This window comes from Anolis sagrei, chromosome 3 (genome assembly GCF_037176765.1).
Source record: "Anolis sagrei isolate rAnoSag1 chromosome 3, rAnoSag1.mat, whole genome shotgun sequence".
NCBI lineage: Eukaryota > Metazoa > Chordata > Lepidosauria > Squamata > Dactyloidae > Anolis > Anolis sagrei.
Window position 1 is genome coordinate 188,376,137 of NC_090023.1, and position 16,636 is coordinate 188,392,772.

The following is a 16,636-nucleotide window of genomic DNA, read 5'->3' on the forward strand; positions in this document are numbered from 1 at the left end:
AAGACCCATATAGTGCCGTTTGAACTGCATTATGTGGGTCTCTACACGGACCATCTGTCGTAATCTTTGTACCTAGAAATACAAAGTCTGTCACAGCCTCCGCATTTTCTCCCTCTATTTTCCAGTTGTCAATCATTCTTGTTGCCATAATCTTGGTTTTTTTGACGTTTAGCTGCAACCCGGCTTTTGCGCTTTCTTCTTTCGCCTTGATTAGAAGGCTCCTCAGCTCCTCCTCGCTTTCGGCCATCAGAGTGGTGTCATCTGCATATCTGAGATTGTTAATGTTTCTTCCAGCAATTTTCACCCCAGCTTTGCATTCATCGAGCCCCGCACATCGCATGATGTGTTCTGCATACAAGTTAAAAAGGTTGGGTGAGAGTATGCAGCCTTGCCGTACGCCTTTCCCAATCTTGAACCAGTCTGTTGTTCCGTGGTCAGTTCTTACTGTTGCGACTTGGTCCTTGTACAGATTCCTCAGAGAGAGACAAGGTGGCTTGGTATGCCCATCCCACCAAGAACTTGCCACAATTTATTATGATCCACACAGTCAAAGGCTTTAGAATAGTCAATGAAGCAGAAATAGATGTTTTTCTGAAACTCCCTGCCTTTCTCCATTATCCAGCGGATATTGGCAATCTGGTCTCTTGTTCCTCTGCCTTTTCTAAACCCAGCTTGAACATCTGGCAACTCTCGCTCCATGTATTGCTGGAGTCTTCCTTGCAGGATCTTGAGCATTACCTTACTGGCATGAGAAATAAGGGCCACTGTACAGAAGTTTGAGCAGTCTTTCGCATTTCCCTTTTTTGGTATGGGGATATAAGTTGATTTTTTCCAGTCTGATGGCCATTCTTGTGTTTTGCATATTTGCTGGCATATGGCATGCATCACCTTGACAGCATCATCTTTTAAGATTTTAAACAGTTCAGCTGGGATCCCGTCGTCTCCTGCTGCCTTGTTGTTAGCAATGCTTCTTAAGGCCCATTCAACCTCACTCCTCAGGATGTCTGGTTCTAATTCATTCATCACACTGTCAAAACTATCCTCGATATTATTATCCTTCCTATACAGATATTCTGTATAGTCTCGCCACCTTCTCTTGATCTCTTCAGCTTCTGTTAGGTCCCTGCCATCTTTGTTTCTTATCATACCAATTTTTGCCTGAAATTTACCTCCAATGTTTCTAATTTTCTGGAAAAGGTCTCTTGTCCTTCCTATTCTGTTGTCTTCTTCCACTTCCATGCATTGCTTATTTAAATGTAGTTCCTTATCTCTTCTGGCTAACCTCTGGAATTGCGCATTTAACTGGGATATCTCCCCTTATCCCTGTTTCCTTTTGCTTTCCTCCTTTCTTGGGCTACTTCCAGTGTCTCAGCAGACAACCATTGTGCCTTCTTCGTTTTCTTTTTCTTTGGGACGTACTTTGTTGCCTAATTAGGCTGAGTTGCCTAATTAGGCTGAAAAATTTGGTATAGAAATAAAGTAAATGAATAAATAAATAAATAAATAAATAATAAATCAGCGTAGACCCATAATGTGCAATATGAACTACATTAGGATCAGTGTAGACCCACAAAGTGCAGTCTGAACAGCATTATGATCAGCGTAGACACATATAGTGCAGTCTGGACTGCATTAAGATCAGTGTAGATCCATATAGTGTAGCCTTGACTGTGTTATCATTAGTTTAGACTCATGTAGTACAGTCTGGACTGCGTTATGATCAGCGTAGACCCATATAGTGCAGTCTGGACTGGATTATGATCAGTGCAAACCCATATAGTGCTGTCTGGACTGCGTTATGATCATTGGAGACCCATATGGTGCAGTCTGGACTGTGTTGTGATCAGTGTAGGCCCATATAGTACAGTTTGAACTGCATGATGTGGGTCTCTACACGGACCATATAATGCAGGTCAAACTTTGTGGAATGCCTATGCCTTTTCCTATGGCCTCGCCTTTCCCATGGAAGACGGAGCTGTAGAGTGACCTCACTGGGCCCCTTTCCCAGCCCTCAGACGCCCTCACCTGGAAAGAAAGAATGAAAGAAAGAAAGACAGACCCTGCTGAAGGTACTGTGAATGCGTACTTGTGAGGAGAGGGAGGAAAAAAGGCGCCAGGAAGAACAGGGCTTGCTGATAGCTCTTTGAAGACCCCGTCTACGAAATTTCTCCTGTTGAGTCAAAAAGGGGCGTAATTAAAGCCAGTATGTTTCAAATGTAATTGCTGGTGGGAAGCAAGCCGGGCGCGAAGAAGAAGCAGAAGAAGCAGCAGCCAAGGCGCCCGCTGGCTTCTGCTTTGAAGCAACTGCTGGGAAGTCACCTGGCTCGCGCGCTCCAAGCTCCGCCCCTTTCTCTCCGCGAGGCGAAGGAGGCAGCGTGCCTTTCCAGGGGGGCGAAGAGAGAGAGAGAGAGAGAGGGCGCGCGCGAGGAAAGGAGGAAAGGAGGGAGGGAGGGAGGGGGGGAGCGCGCCCCCGCGGCCGCCGAGTTGGCGAAGATGCGCGAGGCGTCATGAATCCATTCATGAACTCTCCGCCAGCGCGGGAAGAGTTGCGTTCCCTCCAAAGGAAAAAAAAAGAAAAACTCTCCTCTCCTTTTCCTTTTCATCTCTTCTTCTTCTTCTTCTTCTTGTGGCTCTGGTCACTGGGGCTGATTAATGAATCATGAGGCGGCGGCTGCTGCTGCTGCTAATGCATTTATCTGGGGCAGACCGCGCTGCAGCCTCCCGCCTCAACCGCGCGAAGAAGTCGTGAGTGAGGGAAGAAGAAGGCGAGGAGCCGGCAGGAGTCCGGCAGGGAGCCTCTTCCAGCCTCGGCGGCGGCGGACCCTCGCTCTCCATGGCGCCCGGGGAGGTAGGTCAGCCTTGTTTCTGCCTCTCGAGGTGCCTTCAAGCGCATCCTCTCACTGCCCTAGACACCCCAGGATCCCATCTCCAGATTATCTTCTTATCTCAGGTTGTCTGGCAATGGAGACTCGTATAATCCAGTCTAGAGCCCCTTCCACACAGTTTATCTTCTTATCTCAGGTTATCTGGCAGTGGAGACTCATGTAATCCAGGTTAGATCGGATAATGTGGGATCAGATACTGAGACATAAGGCTACACAGATCCAGCCTGAGTCTAGAGACCCTTCTATGCAGTTTATCTTCTTAGCCCAGGTTGTCTTGCAGTGGAGACTCATATAATCCAGTTTAGATCAAATTATCTGGGATCAGATACTGGGATATAAGGCTATACAGATCCAGCCTGAGTCTAGAGACCCTTTTACACAGTTTATCTTTTTACCTCAGGTTATCTGGCAGTGGAGACTCATATAATCCAGTCTAGAGCCCCTTCCACACCGTTTATCTTCTTCTCTCAAGTTATCTGGCAATGGAGACTCGTATAATCCAGTCTAGAGCCCCTTCCACACCGTTTATCTTCTTATCTCAGGTTATCTGGCAGTGGAGACTCATATAATCCAGTCTAGAGTCCCTTCCACACCGTTTATCTTCTTATCTCAGGTTATCTGGCAGTGGAGACTCATATAATCCAAATTAAATCGGATTAGCTGGGATCAGATATTGGGATATAAGACTATACAGATCCAGCCTGAGTCTAGAGACCCTTTTGCACAGTTTATCTTCTTATCCCAGGTTGTCTTGCCGTGGAGACTCCAGTTTAGATTACATTGTCTGGGATCAGATACTGGGATATAAGACTATGCAGATCCAGCCTGAGTCTAGAGACCCTTCTACACAGTTTATCTTTTTATCCCAGGTTATGTGACAGTGGAGACTGATATAATCCAGGTTACATCAGATACTGCGATATAAGGCATTGCAGATCTAGCCTGAGTCTAGGACCCCTTCTACACAGTTTATCTTTTTATCCCAGGTTGTCTGGCAGTGTGGACTCATATAATGCAGATTATCTGGGATCAGATACTGGGATATAAGACTATCCAGATCTAGCCCGAGTCTAGAGTCCCTTCCACACAGTTTATCTTATCTCAGGTTTCTGGCAGTGGAGACTCATATAATCCAGGTTAGAACAGCCCACTGACGTGGGCTGGTCCTTGAGGTCATGCAGAGTAGAAACGACTGAACTGAACGAATGAACAACAACAAAGAACAGAAAATCTGGGATCAGATCTTGGGATATGTAGGTCCAGCCTGAGTCTAGAGCCCCTTCCAGACAGTTGATCTTCTTATTCTAGGTTATCTGACAGTAGAGACTCATATAATCCAATTTAAATCAGATAATTTGGAATCCAATCCTGGGATATAAGGCAGTTCAGATCCAGCCTGAGTCTAGAACCCCTACCATACAGTATATCTTCTTATCCCAGGTTGTTTGGCAGTGTGGACTCATATAATCCAGTTTATCTGGGATCAGATACTGGGATATAAGACTATCTCGATCCAGCCTGGGTCTAGAGTCCCTTCCACAGTTTATCTCATCCCAGGTTGTCTGGCAGTGGAGACTCATATAATCCAGGTTAGAACAGAAAATCCGGAATCAGATCCTGGGATATAAGACTATGCAGATCCAGCCTGAGTCTAGAGTCCTATCCACACAGTTTATCTTCTTATCCCAGGTTGTCTGGCAGTGGAGAGTCATGTAGTGCAGGTTAAATCAGATAATCTGGGATCAGATCCTGGGATGTAAGGCAGTACAGATCCAGTCTTAGTCTAGGGCCCCTTCTACCCAGTTTATCTTCTTATCCAGGATTATCTGGCAGTGGAGACTCATATAATCCAGGTTAAATCAGATAATATGGGATTAGATCCTGAGATGTAAGGCAGTTCAGATCCAGCCTGAGTCTAGACCCCCTTCCAGAAAGCTTATCTTCTTATCCCAGTTTATCTGGCAGTGGAGATTCATATAATCCAGGTGAAATCAGATAATCTGGGATCAGAACCTGGGATGTAAGGCAGTGCAGATCCAGCCTGAGTCTAGAGCCCCTTTCAGACAGCTGATCTTTTTATCTCAGGTTACCTGGTAATGTGGACTCATATAATCAAGATTAAATCAGATAATCTGGGATCAGATCCTGGAATACAAAGCAATGCAGATCCAGTTTGAGTCTAGGGCCCCGTCTACACAGCTGGTTGTCTTATCCCAGGTTATCTGGCAGTGGAGACTCATATAATCCAAGTTAAATCAACTAATCTGGTATCAGATTCTGGGAGGCTCCTTCCTCACAGCTGAATAAAATCCCACACTATCTGCATTGAACTGGGATATATGACAGCGTGGACTCATAACCCATTTCAAAGCAACTATTGTGGGTTCTTCTGCGTTGATATTCTGGGTTATATTGCTGTGTGGAAAGGCCCTGAGTCTTGGGCCCCTTACAGCTGTATAAAATCCACACTGAACTGGATTATATCGCAGTGTGAACTCAGGACCCTCTCGCACAGCCGTATAATCCAGAATATCAAGGCAGAATAACCCACAATATCTGCTTTGAACTGGAATTTTATTTATTTATTTATTTATATCCCACTTTATCGCTCTATACGGAGACTCAAAGCGGCTCACAATCAAAAACATTACAACTTCAAATATACAAACATACAATAATAAAGGAGTATATCATATATGATTATATATGATCAGTAGTAATTATATTTAATATATTAGTATTACTATATTATATTGTATTATTGGTATTATATTGTATTGCATTATAATATTATCAATATTATATGTATATACAATATGATATTAGTATTACATATTACTATATTGTACTATACCACTATATTGCAATAGTATTAGTGGTATTACATGTAATATATCATATACAATTATTTTATTATATATTATTATATTGTACGATATTATTATGCCATAATATATATAATACACTACCAGTATATTATACTATTAGTATTAATATTAGCATACCAGTAATAATAATACAATATTATAATTATAATTATATATTTATATTACATGTAATATTGCTAATACTATTATAATATAATGGTATAGTGCAATATAGTAATACATAATACTGATATTGTACTATGCTAATAATATAATATATTGTATGTATATATATCATGTAAGCTGCTCTGAGTCCCCTTCGGGGTGAGAAGGGCGGCATATAAATGTCGCAAATAAATAAATAAATAAATAAATAATATATTGTACCATATCATAAGTTGTAGTATTTATAATATATATATTAGTAAAGGTTTACCTAGTATTATTATATTACAATATCTGGTTTGAACTGTGTTATCTGAGTCCACACTGCCATATATCCCAGTTCAAAGCAGATAATGTAGGATTTTTTCAGCTGTGTGCTAGAACAGTTATAAACTGGAAAGCATTCAGTCTTAGAAGAATATTATTCACTGAATGTATTGAACAGAACAATCCTTGATTACACATTCACCTCTAGAAGGGAGCTAGACACTAAATGACATTCATTCCTAGGACGCTATTATATACTGAATACTCTGTTTCGTTGATAGAATAGAGTTATTAACCGAAAAGCTTTGACTCCTAGAAGAGTGTTATTTATTGAATGTATTGCACAGCTGTCAGTAATAGAAATAGGACACTACAGATTAGATAAGATACTAAATGTACTTAGTATTGTGGATTATCTGCCTTGATAATTCTGGGTTATATGTGTTAGGGAAATCTCCAAAATAGCAGCATATTTAAAAATACAAGACAGGATACTTAGCTGAGCGGTTGGCTCACCGCAAGCAGAGGGCGTAGTGTTGTGGCTGTAAAAGAATTCTTGAGCTAAAGAGGCAAAGATGCAGAGTTCAGTCCTTGAAGTTTCAAAGGGGGATATATATATATATATATACACACACACACACATACATACACATACACACACATAAACATACACAACATTTTTGATTCAAAAGATTGGGACCCCTTCCACACAACTGAATAAAACCCCCTATTTTCTGCTTTGAACTGGAATATATGGCAGTGTGGACTCAGATAACCAAGTTCAAAACAGATATTGTGGGATTTTCTGCCTTGGTATTCTGGGTTATATGGTTGCGTGGAAGGGCCATAGGTCTAAGCTTCTCTCTAGCTCCATTACTTTTAAGGTAGAAACCTCAAAATACTCCATTTTCTCAATCATGCAAAGTAGAGAGAGGTCTGAATGAAAAGGAGGAAGAAGAAGAAGTGTGACTATGAGATCTTAAAGGAAAGGACATGAATCCAAGGGTGGGAGGAGAAAAGAGGGAGAAAAAACAGACATTAAGGAGGGAGGAATTCTCTCAGCCTAACTTAATGCTGTCTAGTTGCTTCTCATTGAGGACTGGAAACTTGAGCAGTGTGTGATTGAATTCAAACAATATGACTGTGTTGAAGGATCCTAGGAAATGGGTTTGTTGTTCCTGATTTAATTTTGGTTCTCTCTTCTCAACCTACCCCACTTCCCATATATCACATTGACAAAACAGTGGATTTTAAATATCCCCCTTGGGAGGAAAAGGAAAAGACTGATTTCAAACTGATGTCGTGATATCTAATTTGTTTTATAATAAAGGCCCCTTTACTATCTGCTTATCCCAGATTATCTGGTAGTGGAGACTCATATGTGTGGTGGAGGCACCTTCTTTGGAGGATTTTAGGGTAAAGGTAAAGCTTTCCCCCTGACATAAAGACTAGTCGTGCCCAACTCTGGAGGTTGGTGCTCATCCCCATTTCTAAGCCGAAGAGCCAGCATTGTCCGTAGACACCTCCAAGGTCATGTGGCCAGCATGACTGCATGGAGCACTGTTACCTTCCTGCCTGAGCAGTACCTATTGATCGACTTACATTTGCATGTTTTCGAACTGCTAGGTTGGCAGAAGCTGGGGCTAATAGCAGGAGCTCACCCCGCTCCCCGGATTCAAACTGCCAACTTTTTGGTCAGTAAGTTCAGCAGCTCAGCAGTTTAACCCACTGTGCCACTGGCTTTTAAGCAGAGGCTAAATGGCCATCTGCTTTGATTGCGATTTTCCTGCTTCTTGGCAGGGAGTTGGACTGGATGGCCCACAAGGTCTCTTCCAACTATGATTCTTTATAATCCAGGTCAAAGCAGATAATCAGATCCCGGGATATAAAAACAGTATAGAAGGGGTCAAAGTCTATTATAGTTTCTTACTGAGGGATCTACATGCCCCCAGAGGCAATAAATTCTGTTTGATCTTCTAAACCAAGCAGGGTCAGTCCTGGTTCATGCTTGGATGGGAGACAGCCCATGACAGGCCCATAGCCAGGATTTCGATTCGGGGGGGGGGGGGCTGAGTTTGATTCGGGGGGGGGGGGCTGAGTCCGAACGAAAGAGGGTCTACCCTAGCAAACCTTTTGTATTGTTACTCCAATACTCCCATGCATATGGGATATATTGAGTATGGTGATCAGATCATGATATGAATAAACATAACAGTTTAAATAATGCACCAGTAAGGCCTTTTCGCGAACCACCATGAGAATTTCAGGGGGGGGGGCTGAAGCCCCTCAACCCCCTCCCCCCCCCCCCCCCCCGGCTACATGCCTGGCCCATGAAGATCAGATGCTCTAGGTTAAGTTTCACTGGCCAAACCACCCTTGAGTCTTCTTTGCCTAAGAAAACTGTACAAAAAATGCATGGAGTCACCATGAATGGACAGGGGACCTGAAGGCATATAAATACACACAGAGACACGCACACACACAGTTATTTACTGAAAGCCTACAGAAGGCTTTCTTGTCTTAAATGGATAAAGAGTTGAACTGGAAGACATTGATTTTTATAGTTTTAATGGGTTTTATGTGGATTTTATGATGTGACTTAATTGTTTTTAACTGATATATGTATGCTGATATATGTATGTATGTTGTTGCATCTATTTGTTGCCAGTCTGTATGCCACCCTGAGTAGTCCTCAGGCTGAAAAGAGAGGGATAAAAGTGACATAAATAAAATAATAAATAAATAAATACAGAAATACAGAAATGTAGGTATGTGTTGCTTAATTAATAAGAAGGTAGATGCTCAGGGTCTAGCCCTGAGTATTAGTTGTTTGTCTTGTTCTGGAAACCTCACCTCTCCAGCTGGGTCGTGCAAAGGCAACTCTGCATATGCCCAGGAGCCATGCTGCTTTTGCTAATCATGGAAAATAATATTTGTAGTTGACCAAGTGATGCCCTGAAGCTCTGTTTTGCATACCTTGCTTAGCATTAACTAAGTGCTTAAAAACCCTGATTGTTTTCAGCCATTGTGCTCCTGGAGTTAGAATAATTTTCCTAGTTTGAGAATTGGAACAGTTTTAAATAAGTGCTTGAAACCACTGGTCTATTTCAGTCTTAAAATACGGAATGATTGCTGCAATTTAACTAATGAGTCCTGGATTTCATTTGGATATTTAAAGAATAATCATGTGCATTCAAGATGTCCAGTACAGTATATATAATGACGAAGAACTCAAAGACACTCCTGCCGAAGTACTCTATTAGGAAACTGCTATATATTCATACAGTTTGACATCATACTTAAATTCAGCACTTTCAAAAATTTAATAAATTATACCACTTACGTATTTTCATCAGGTACTTCTACTTTGTGATGGAGGTAAAATGAATGAATTTGACTGTATATCATGTCAGTATTATGGTTGAGTTGTGTTCTTTGTAATTGGGTCCATTATTTTGAGCTACCTGTTCTATTAAAAACTGGTTTTGCAGTCTGCATGTACATTGGGAAAAGGTTGGATTCAACAAAGTTACATTTTACTGTATTTCAAAAAGTAAAGCCATATTTTAGAGAGCAATCTGCAAAGGATGTAGTACAGGAGAGGAAAGTAAAGTTGCTGTTAAAGGTAGATTTCTAGCTACTTTGCTATAGGTCACAAGGGTGCATATGTCTCAGCAGCTTAACAAAAACAGCAACGAAAAGGATTTCTCCTTCAATTAGACTGTTGAAAGTTAGATATCAATCAGTGGCAGATTTTCACTTGAGGGCCTTGGTGACTGAGTAGCAAAACTCCAAACATTTAATTTAATCTATATATAAATAAAAATGTAATGTTCGTTTGTGAGATTAACACAACTCAAAAACCACTGGACAAATTGACACCAAATTTGGAAACAATACACCTATCAGACCAACAAGTGACCATCACTCACAAAAACACTGAAAAACACAGTAGAAGGGGCTTAAAGAGCCAAAAAATAAACAGTACATTACAATGCATGTGCAAAACCACATATATAGATGCAAACACACATATATACACATACACACAAATATATCTATACACACAAAACACATATACACAGACTGGGCCACAGCAATGCGTGGCGAGGGATGGCTAGTAACTAAATAAATAGGAATTCCTGACCACACAGTCCCTTGATTCCATTAATCAAAGCCACTGCTTTGAACCTGGTTTCAGGACCAATTGGTGGCAAACATCAGATTTCGACTATTTGAAAGCAATTCTCTTAATCCTGAAGTTCCCACCCATGATCTAAGGCATTTAGGCCATTGCTTCTATTCAAAACAATGACCTAAGACCAGTCTAAACTCAACAATGTCAGTTCAAGTTGTTTGTGCACTATTTATGTGGAGACCTGGGCCAAGGGAGACTGAAAACTGTCTCCTTGTGTTATAAAATCAGCCTTCCCTGAGAACTAAAGATGACAGCCAGCTCCTTGGTGTGACAGCAAAACCCATCTTGTCATATTAAGAAAAAAACACCCTTTAATATGATCCATCCGATATGTCACCTTCAGTTGTGGCCATTCCTGATTCTTGAAAGTTAGCCAGTGAAGACAAATGTAAAATATTCAGTGTGATTATCTTTGTAATCCTTCCTAACTACAGTAGGCCGCCTCCTTGCATTATGAGCTTGGTGCTAACTATATTTTCTTGGAGGTAAGTTCTTTCTACTCAATAGACTTCAGCCTTGAGTCAAAGTGGACAGTGCCAGACAGCAACATTTATCAGTAACAAATGTACTTTTAATGTGGTCATGCCTAGACAATATACCTGGTTGTTTACTTTTAGAATTGTGATCTTTGGAAAAACATAACCTTGTTAGAAATCATAACCTTTTGGGAAATGATGCCATAACTTTTTTGGGAAATGGCATTCACCACCCTTTTTGGGAAAATCAGGAGTCTCTCTTAGAAGAGTTAAAAACTAGGGCTGGGCGGTTTTGTTTCGTTAATTTGTAATTCGTTAATAATTCGTTAATTTTTTCAATTACAAAACAATAACGAACCATTCTGGAGCATTTTTTTTTAAAAATGAATTTTTAAACACGTTTTGTAAATGCTTCATATTTCGTTATTGTATTCGTTTCGTTATTGTTTTGAGGTCGTTTCGTTATTATTTCCGCATGTCTGGGCCAGTTTTATGGTTTAATTAGTGAAAAAAAAATATAATATCACACCAACAGTCAAGAACAGAGGGACAGGGAAGCTTCAGAAGTTTTTGGAGGTTTTTTTAGCATATTTCGCGGTCGCGTCCGCCATTAACGAATCGATTCGTTATTGTTTCGGAAATCGATTCGTTAATGTTTTGTAATTTTTTTCACATTTACGAAATTTCGTAAATATCGAACTTTTTAAAAGGAAAATTTTGTAATTATTTTAAATAACGAAACGCAAAACCCCCCAAAAAACGAATCGATTTTAGAAACAAATTTTTCCGTTGTTACCCAGGCCTATTAAAAACTCTTTCGAGTCAACCTTCTCCCTAGTGGTAAATACCCACCAGCATTCATGCAAGGCAATAAGGTTTCTCAGCTGTTAGTCTGATAAACTTAGATATCTCTTTTTTTCTGTTAAGAACAAAGATGTGCCAGCGCATAAAAACAAAACAAACAAACAAACAAACACATATAAAGCAGAGTTTCAGAAGTGTTATTTCAGTTGCCCAAAAACCATCTACTCTCCCTTAAAACATCTTGGTCTAAATCATTGTCTCAAGAGACAAAAATAAGGTAAGACGTCTTTAAAGGTAACATAGTTGATTTACTCACAAACTTCATGTGTTCAGCATGCAGGTACTTTGCATATCAATCCAGTTACACATAGGATTTGAAGTAGTTTCTCTGTGTAGGTAACAGTCGCTGTCTGCTTCTACTGACTTCTAAAAGCTTAATGTTTCTACTGGCATCTAAACTGTATTGTTTCTGAAATGGAGTCTGAGTCCTGAATAGTCCCAGTTCTGATCACATGGTCTACAGCCCCTCCCACAACATAGAGTTAAGGAAAACAGCATACCAATACATACACATACAACCTAGTAAGCAATCTCAATTATATACATAACAAATAACCAGTATAGGAGGCTTGTAGAAGGTTACTATTTTCAACAGTTTGTTCATATCCATTTGGAGGCTAAAATGCAACTAGTTTCCCCAGACAGCTTTCCCAGGCAGCTATTGGTGCATTCTATGTGCTGTTACCATCTATTTCCGGTGAGGAAACTCAGGTTCTCATTGCTGTGTGCCTTCAAGTAATTTCCAGTTTGTGGCAATCCTAAAGTAAACTGGCAAGATTTGTTAGAGGGGCTTTTGCCTTTGTCTTCTTCAAGGGTCTGGAGAACAAGCCCTATTAGGAGCAGCTTAAAGAGCTGGTCATGTTTAGCCTGAAGAAAAGAAGAATGAGAGGAGACATGATAGCCATGCATAAATATGTGAGAGGAAGACATAGGGAGGAGGGAGCAAGCTTGTTGGACACGGAAGAATGGCTTCAAACTACAAGAAAAGAGATTCCATCTGAACATTAGGAAGAACTTCCTGACTGTGAGATCTGTTCAGCAGTGGAATTCTCTGCCCTAGAGTGTGGTGGAGGCTCCTTCTTTGGATGCTTTTAAACAAGAGACTGGATGGCCATCAGTTGGGGGTGCTTTGAATACGATTTTCCTTCTTCTTGGCAGGGGGTTGGACTGGATGGCCCACGATATCTCTTCCAACTCTATGATTCTGAGGCTGAGAGGCTATGATTTGTCCAAGGTCACCTAGTGGGTCCCTATGGCTGAATAGGGATTCAAATCCGTAGTCCCAAAGTCACCGCCCAAACCTCTACATCATGCTGGCTCAAACTCTAATTCTGCCTTCCTAATACATTACCTCAGTATCTTTAATCTGGAATAGTAATTAATCTGTTAATGCATCAATATAGCCATTGATTATGTTTCTGAGTCAGACTCTTTTTCTCTCTTAAGTTCCAAATGGCATGACATATGTCTTTTCTTTTCTTTGCATCAAGAAGAGCATGTGTCCCATCCGATTCATTATATGGTAATGGGTTAGTATAACTGGATCCCGGATTAGGGTGGGTGTTACAGGTAGAAATATAAAAGTTTTGAATGGTTCAAATGAATCCTGGTTTTCAGACTGTAACTCCAAAGACCAGGATTTGAATCCTTGCTCAGCCATGGAAATTCACTAGATGACCTTGAACAAGCTAGCTACTGTCTTTCAGCCTCAGAGGAAGGCAAAGGTAACTGTCCTCTGAACAAATCTTGTTAAGTAAACCCCATGATAGAGTTACCTTGAAATCAGCATTAGCTGGAAATGACTTGAAGGCACAGAATAATGACAACAATAATGATCATCACTATATTTCGATTGTCATCCCAGTTTTGATGTTAAATTGTAATGATTCTGTTTAGTAAGAGAATAGATGTTTCACTCTGAAAAATTGGAATAATCTAGGATTAAGAATACCTTTAAACATGTTCTGAAGATCCTTGCTTGTCGTGCACTTCATTTACTTTGTGCTACTTCTTAAAAAATCCCATGTGTGATGTGGTATTGTTAGCTCCTTACTGAATCTCTCTCATGAATTTTTCAACCAAAAAAAAGGTGAAGCAATTGTGAAGAAGGTGGTTCCTTGGGGACTCGATACAGGGTTGCAGTGTACATCTTTTTAGTATGACCTCATTTGGGCAATGCTAATTAAAAAGAAAATGATATAACAGGTGGTGGCTCTGTAGGATTTGAGTTTTGTTTGTCACTAATAATAAATAGGCAGTATTATCTGACAGTTGCACTGTTTGGAGCATTGGAACAATATGGTGAATCACGTGGTGTACAGCAGATGTGAGATTTGTTTGTCTGTTTTGATGCAGATCTCATTCTTTTGACATCACTGTGTTCCACTGTTATTTTTGTTTTGTTTTGGGTTTTTTTGGCAGTCAGGACTAATGTAGTGCACAATACATTCATGCAGGGGACAAACCGAGAAATGAAAGTTTCTTCTTGTTCTTCCTCCACCTTGTTCTGTGATGTATCATGATTAAAGCTGAATCTACATTGCCATATAATCCAGTTGAAAGCAGATACCCTGGGATTAGAAACTGGATTATACGGCAGTATTAGATCCAGCCTAAATTATGTAGAATACAAGGTAGATCCTCTTTATTCTAATAATTTCAATGTGGTTTGCTATTTGAGCTTTCCCACTTATTATAATGCTCGGAAGTGTTAGGAACACATTGGGAAAATAGTACAAAGTCTATGTTTACACTTCCTTTGTGTTTTTTTGTTTTCCTTTCTCAATGTTCCTTCCCTTTACACAATTCTTTCTCTTTTTTGCTGATTTCTCCATCCTAATGTACAGGATAAGTACCCTCAATTAATTTATCTTTTAAAAATTTATTATAAATGAGAAAGGGTCAAGCATTACATTCCTTGTCATTGGAGAAAAATGCTATGACAAAGTTTGAGAACTGTGGAGGTACTGAGACTTGCAACAGTTGGTAGTGTACAATTAATCATATGCTTTGCTACACATGTTCTGCTACTCATACAGATGGGAAAAGTGGCAAATGACTAGTACATAAACGAAAGTAGAAATGTTATTTATTTAGCTTTTGTGTTGTTATTACTAAAACTCAAGAGATAGGAATCATGTAACTCTCCAAGTTTGACTGCAGATCCAGTGATTAGAAATGCTAGAGCTTTTTTTGGGAAGGTTTTGTGGTTCTTACCACTGGAATGTAGTTGTTGTTTTCATAAATTCTTTGTCAAAAGTAAGTGTTATGTGTATACATATGTGTGTGGTTTCTCTGCTTTCTTTCTTATCCAAGTATGAACAGAGTAGTCTTTCATGTACTCCTTTAACTCTCATTGCTCAATCCATATTGTCACTGTTGTTTAAGATGGTATGCCCAATGTTTCATATAATGATGTGAGTCAAAGACAGTCCCATCTGGTTTTCCAGCTCTTGCAACAAATTGAAACCTTTGTCTTTTTAAATCTTCAAAGCATAGAGCTGCATGTTTCTTGTTGACACATGGTTTAAAAGAAGCTGAGCAGGGCAAAATTAATTTCAGCATTGCTCAACACACTGTAAACAACACACAATTCCCTTTAAGACTGCTGGTCCATATTGGTGATGACGTGAACATACTCTTGATAGTTTGTTGTTGGATTGGGTATCATGCACTGGTACTTGACATCATAAATTCTGTACCAGTATGTTTAGAGATTAACATGTCAGAAAGATATTTCTCAAAGGCCAGCTGCATCCCTATATTTTTAAAGAATTGTGTGCACACAACCTTACTCGATGGCATCATCTGTCTTCAGAATGCAAACCTGACAAGTCAGGCTTGCTTAGCTGAGCTATTTACTGTTTGATAGCTTTTTTTTTATTATCTTTACACACTGGAACAAGTATGTAAAAGCATGATGAAGGTAAAGTTGCTCACAACAGCAAACATTACATTCAAAATATGCCAAGTCCATAAGCTGTTGAATCATACGGAGTTTTCATTCATGGACAAAACAAATTTGGAAATGTTTAGTCTGTGCAAGTGTATAGATGCCCAGAATTTATGGAAAGCAACACTGAAGGTCAAAAATCCCTTAATACATCTCCAGAAAGATTTAATGTACCATAACTTATTACTTTCTGCCAATGCAACTCTTAGCTTCTGACTGTGTGCTATAGTTTGCTCACAAAGATGGAAACAGACTGATCATTGTGCTAGATTATTAGGAACAAAAATGCAATAAGAAATCACATCATTTGAAAGAGTCTATACGATTTCAAACTAGCTGTTTACATCTTTAAAATGGCAAGGAGTGAAGATTGGATTGGACATTAGTATCCCGTATGACCACTGTTACTTTGGCTGTTAGGCAGGATGTATACTGCCCTATATACCAGGATCTGATCCTGGATTATATGATTATCCCAGATTATCTGGCAGTGCAGACTCATATAATCCAGTTCAAAGCAGATAATCTGGGATCATATCCTGGGATATAGGGCAGTGTACAATTAGGACCTTTTCACACAGGCCCAAAATGCAGGACCAGACTCAATTTTTACTTAGGCATCCAAATGATGCCTCAGGTAAAAGTGAATAAATGTAGATTAAACTGGGTTTTCCCAGTTTATTCTGCATTAATTAAACACCTCTAAAGATCTGGACCTTCAGCTAAGGACTGGGTCTTTAGAAGTGAGAACCCTTTGGGGACTGACTTCTGGGAGTTCCACTGCAGTCCCATGGGCCAATCTTCACTGCCATCCCACTTCTTTTGGCTCCAAAAAGCCCGGAGGAGTGGGATGGCACCCCTCCCTTCCAGCCCCCATTTGCCCCCAAACTTGCCAGAGGCCCCTCTCTACCTGGTGTGAGAAAATGGAACATCAGGAGATTGGGTGGGAGGAGGAAGGATTT

At 40.1% G+C, this 16,636-nt stretch overlaps 1 protein-coding gene across 1 annotated transcript in view; it reads left to right on the forward strand.

The window, feature by feature from the left end:
- Positions 1-2,448: 2,448 nt before the first annotated feature.
- LOC132771077 (heparan sulfate glucosamine 3-O-sulfotransferase 1-like) overlaps positions 2,449-16,636 on the forward strand; it is a 126,546-nt gene continuing 112,358 nt past the window's right edge. The window contains exon 1 of the mRNA XM_060768689.2: positions 2,449-2,848. The gene's annotated coding sequence lies outside the window, so the exon portion shown is untranslated. The remainder of the gene's footprint in view (positions 2,849-16,636) is intronic.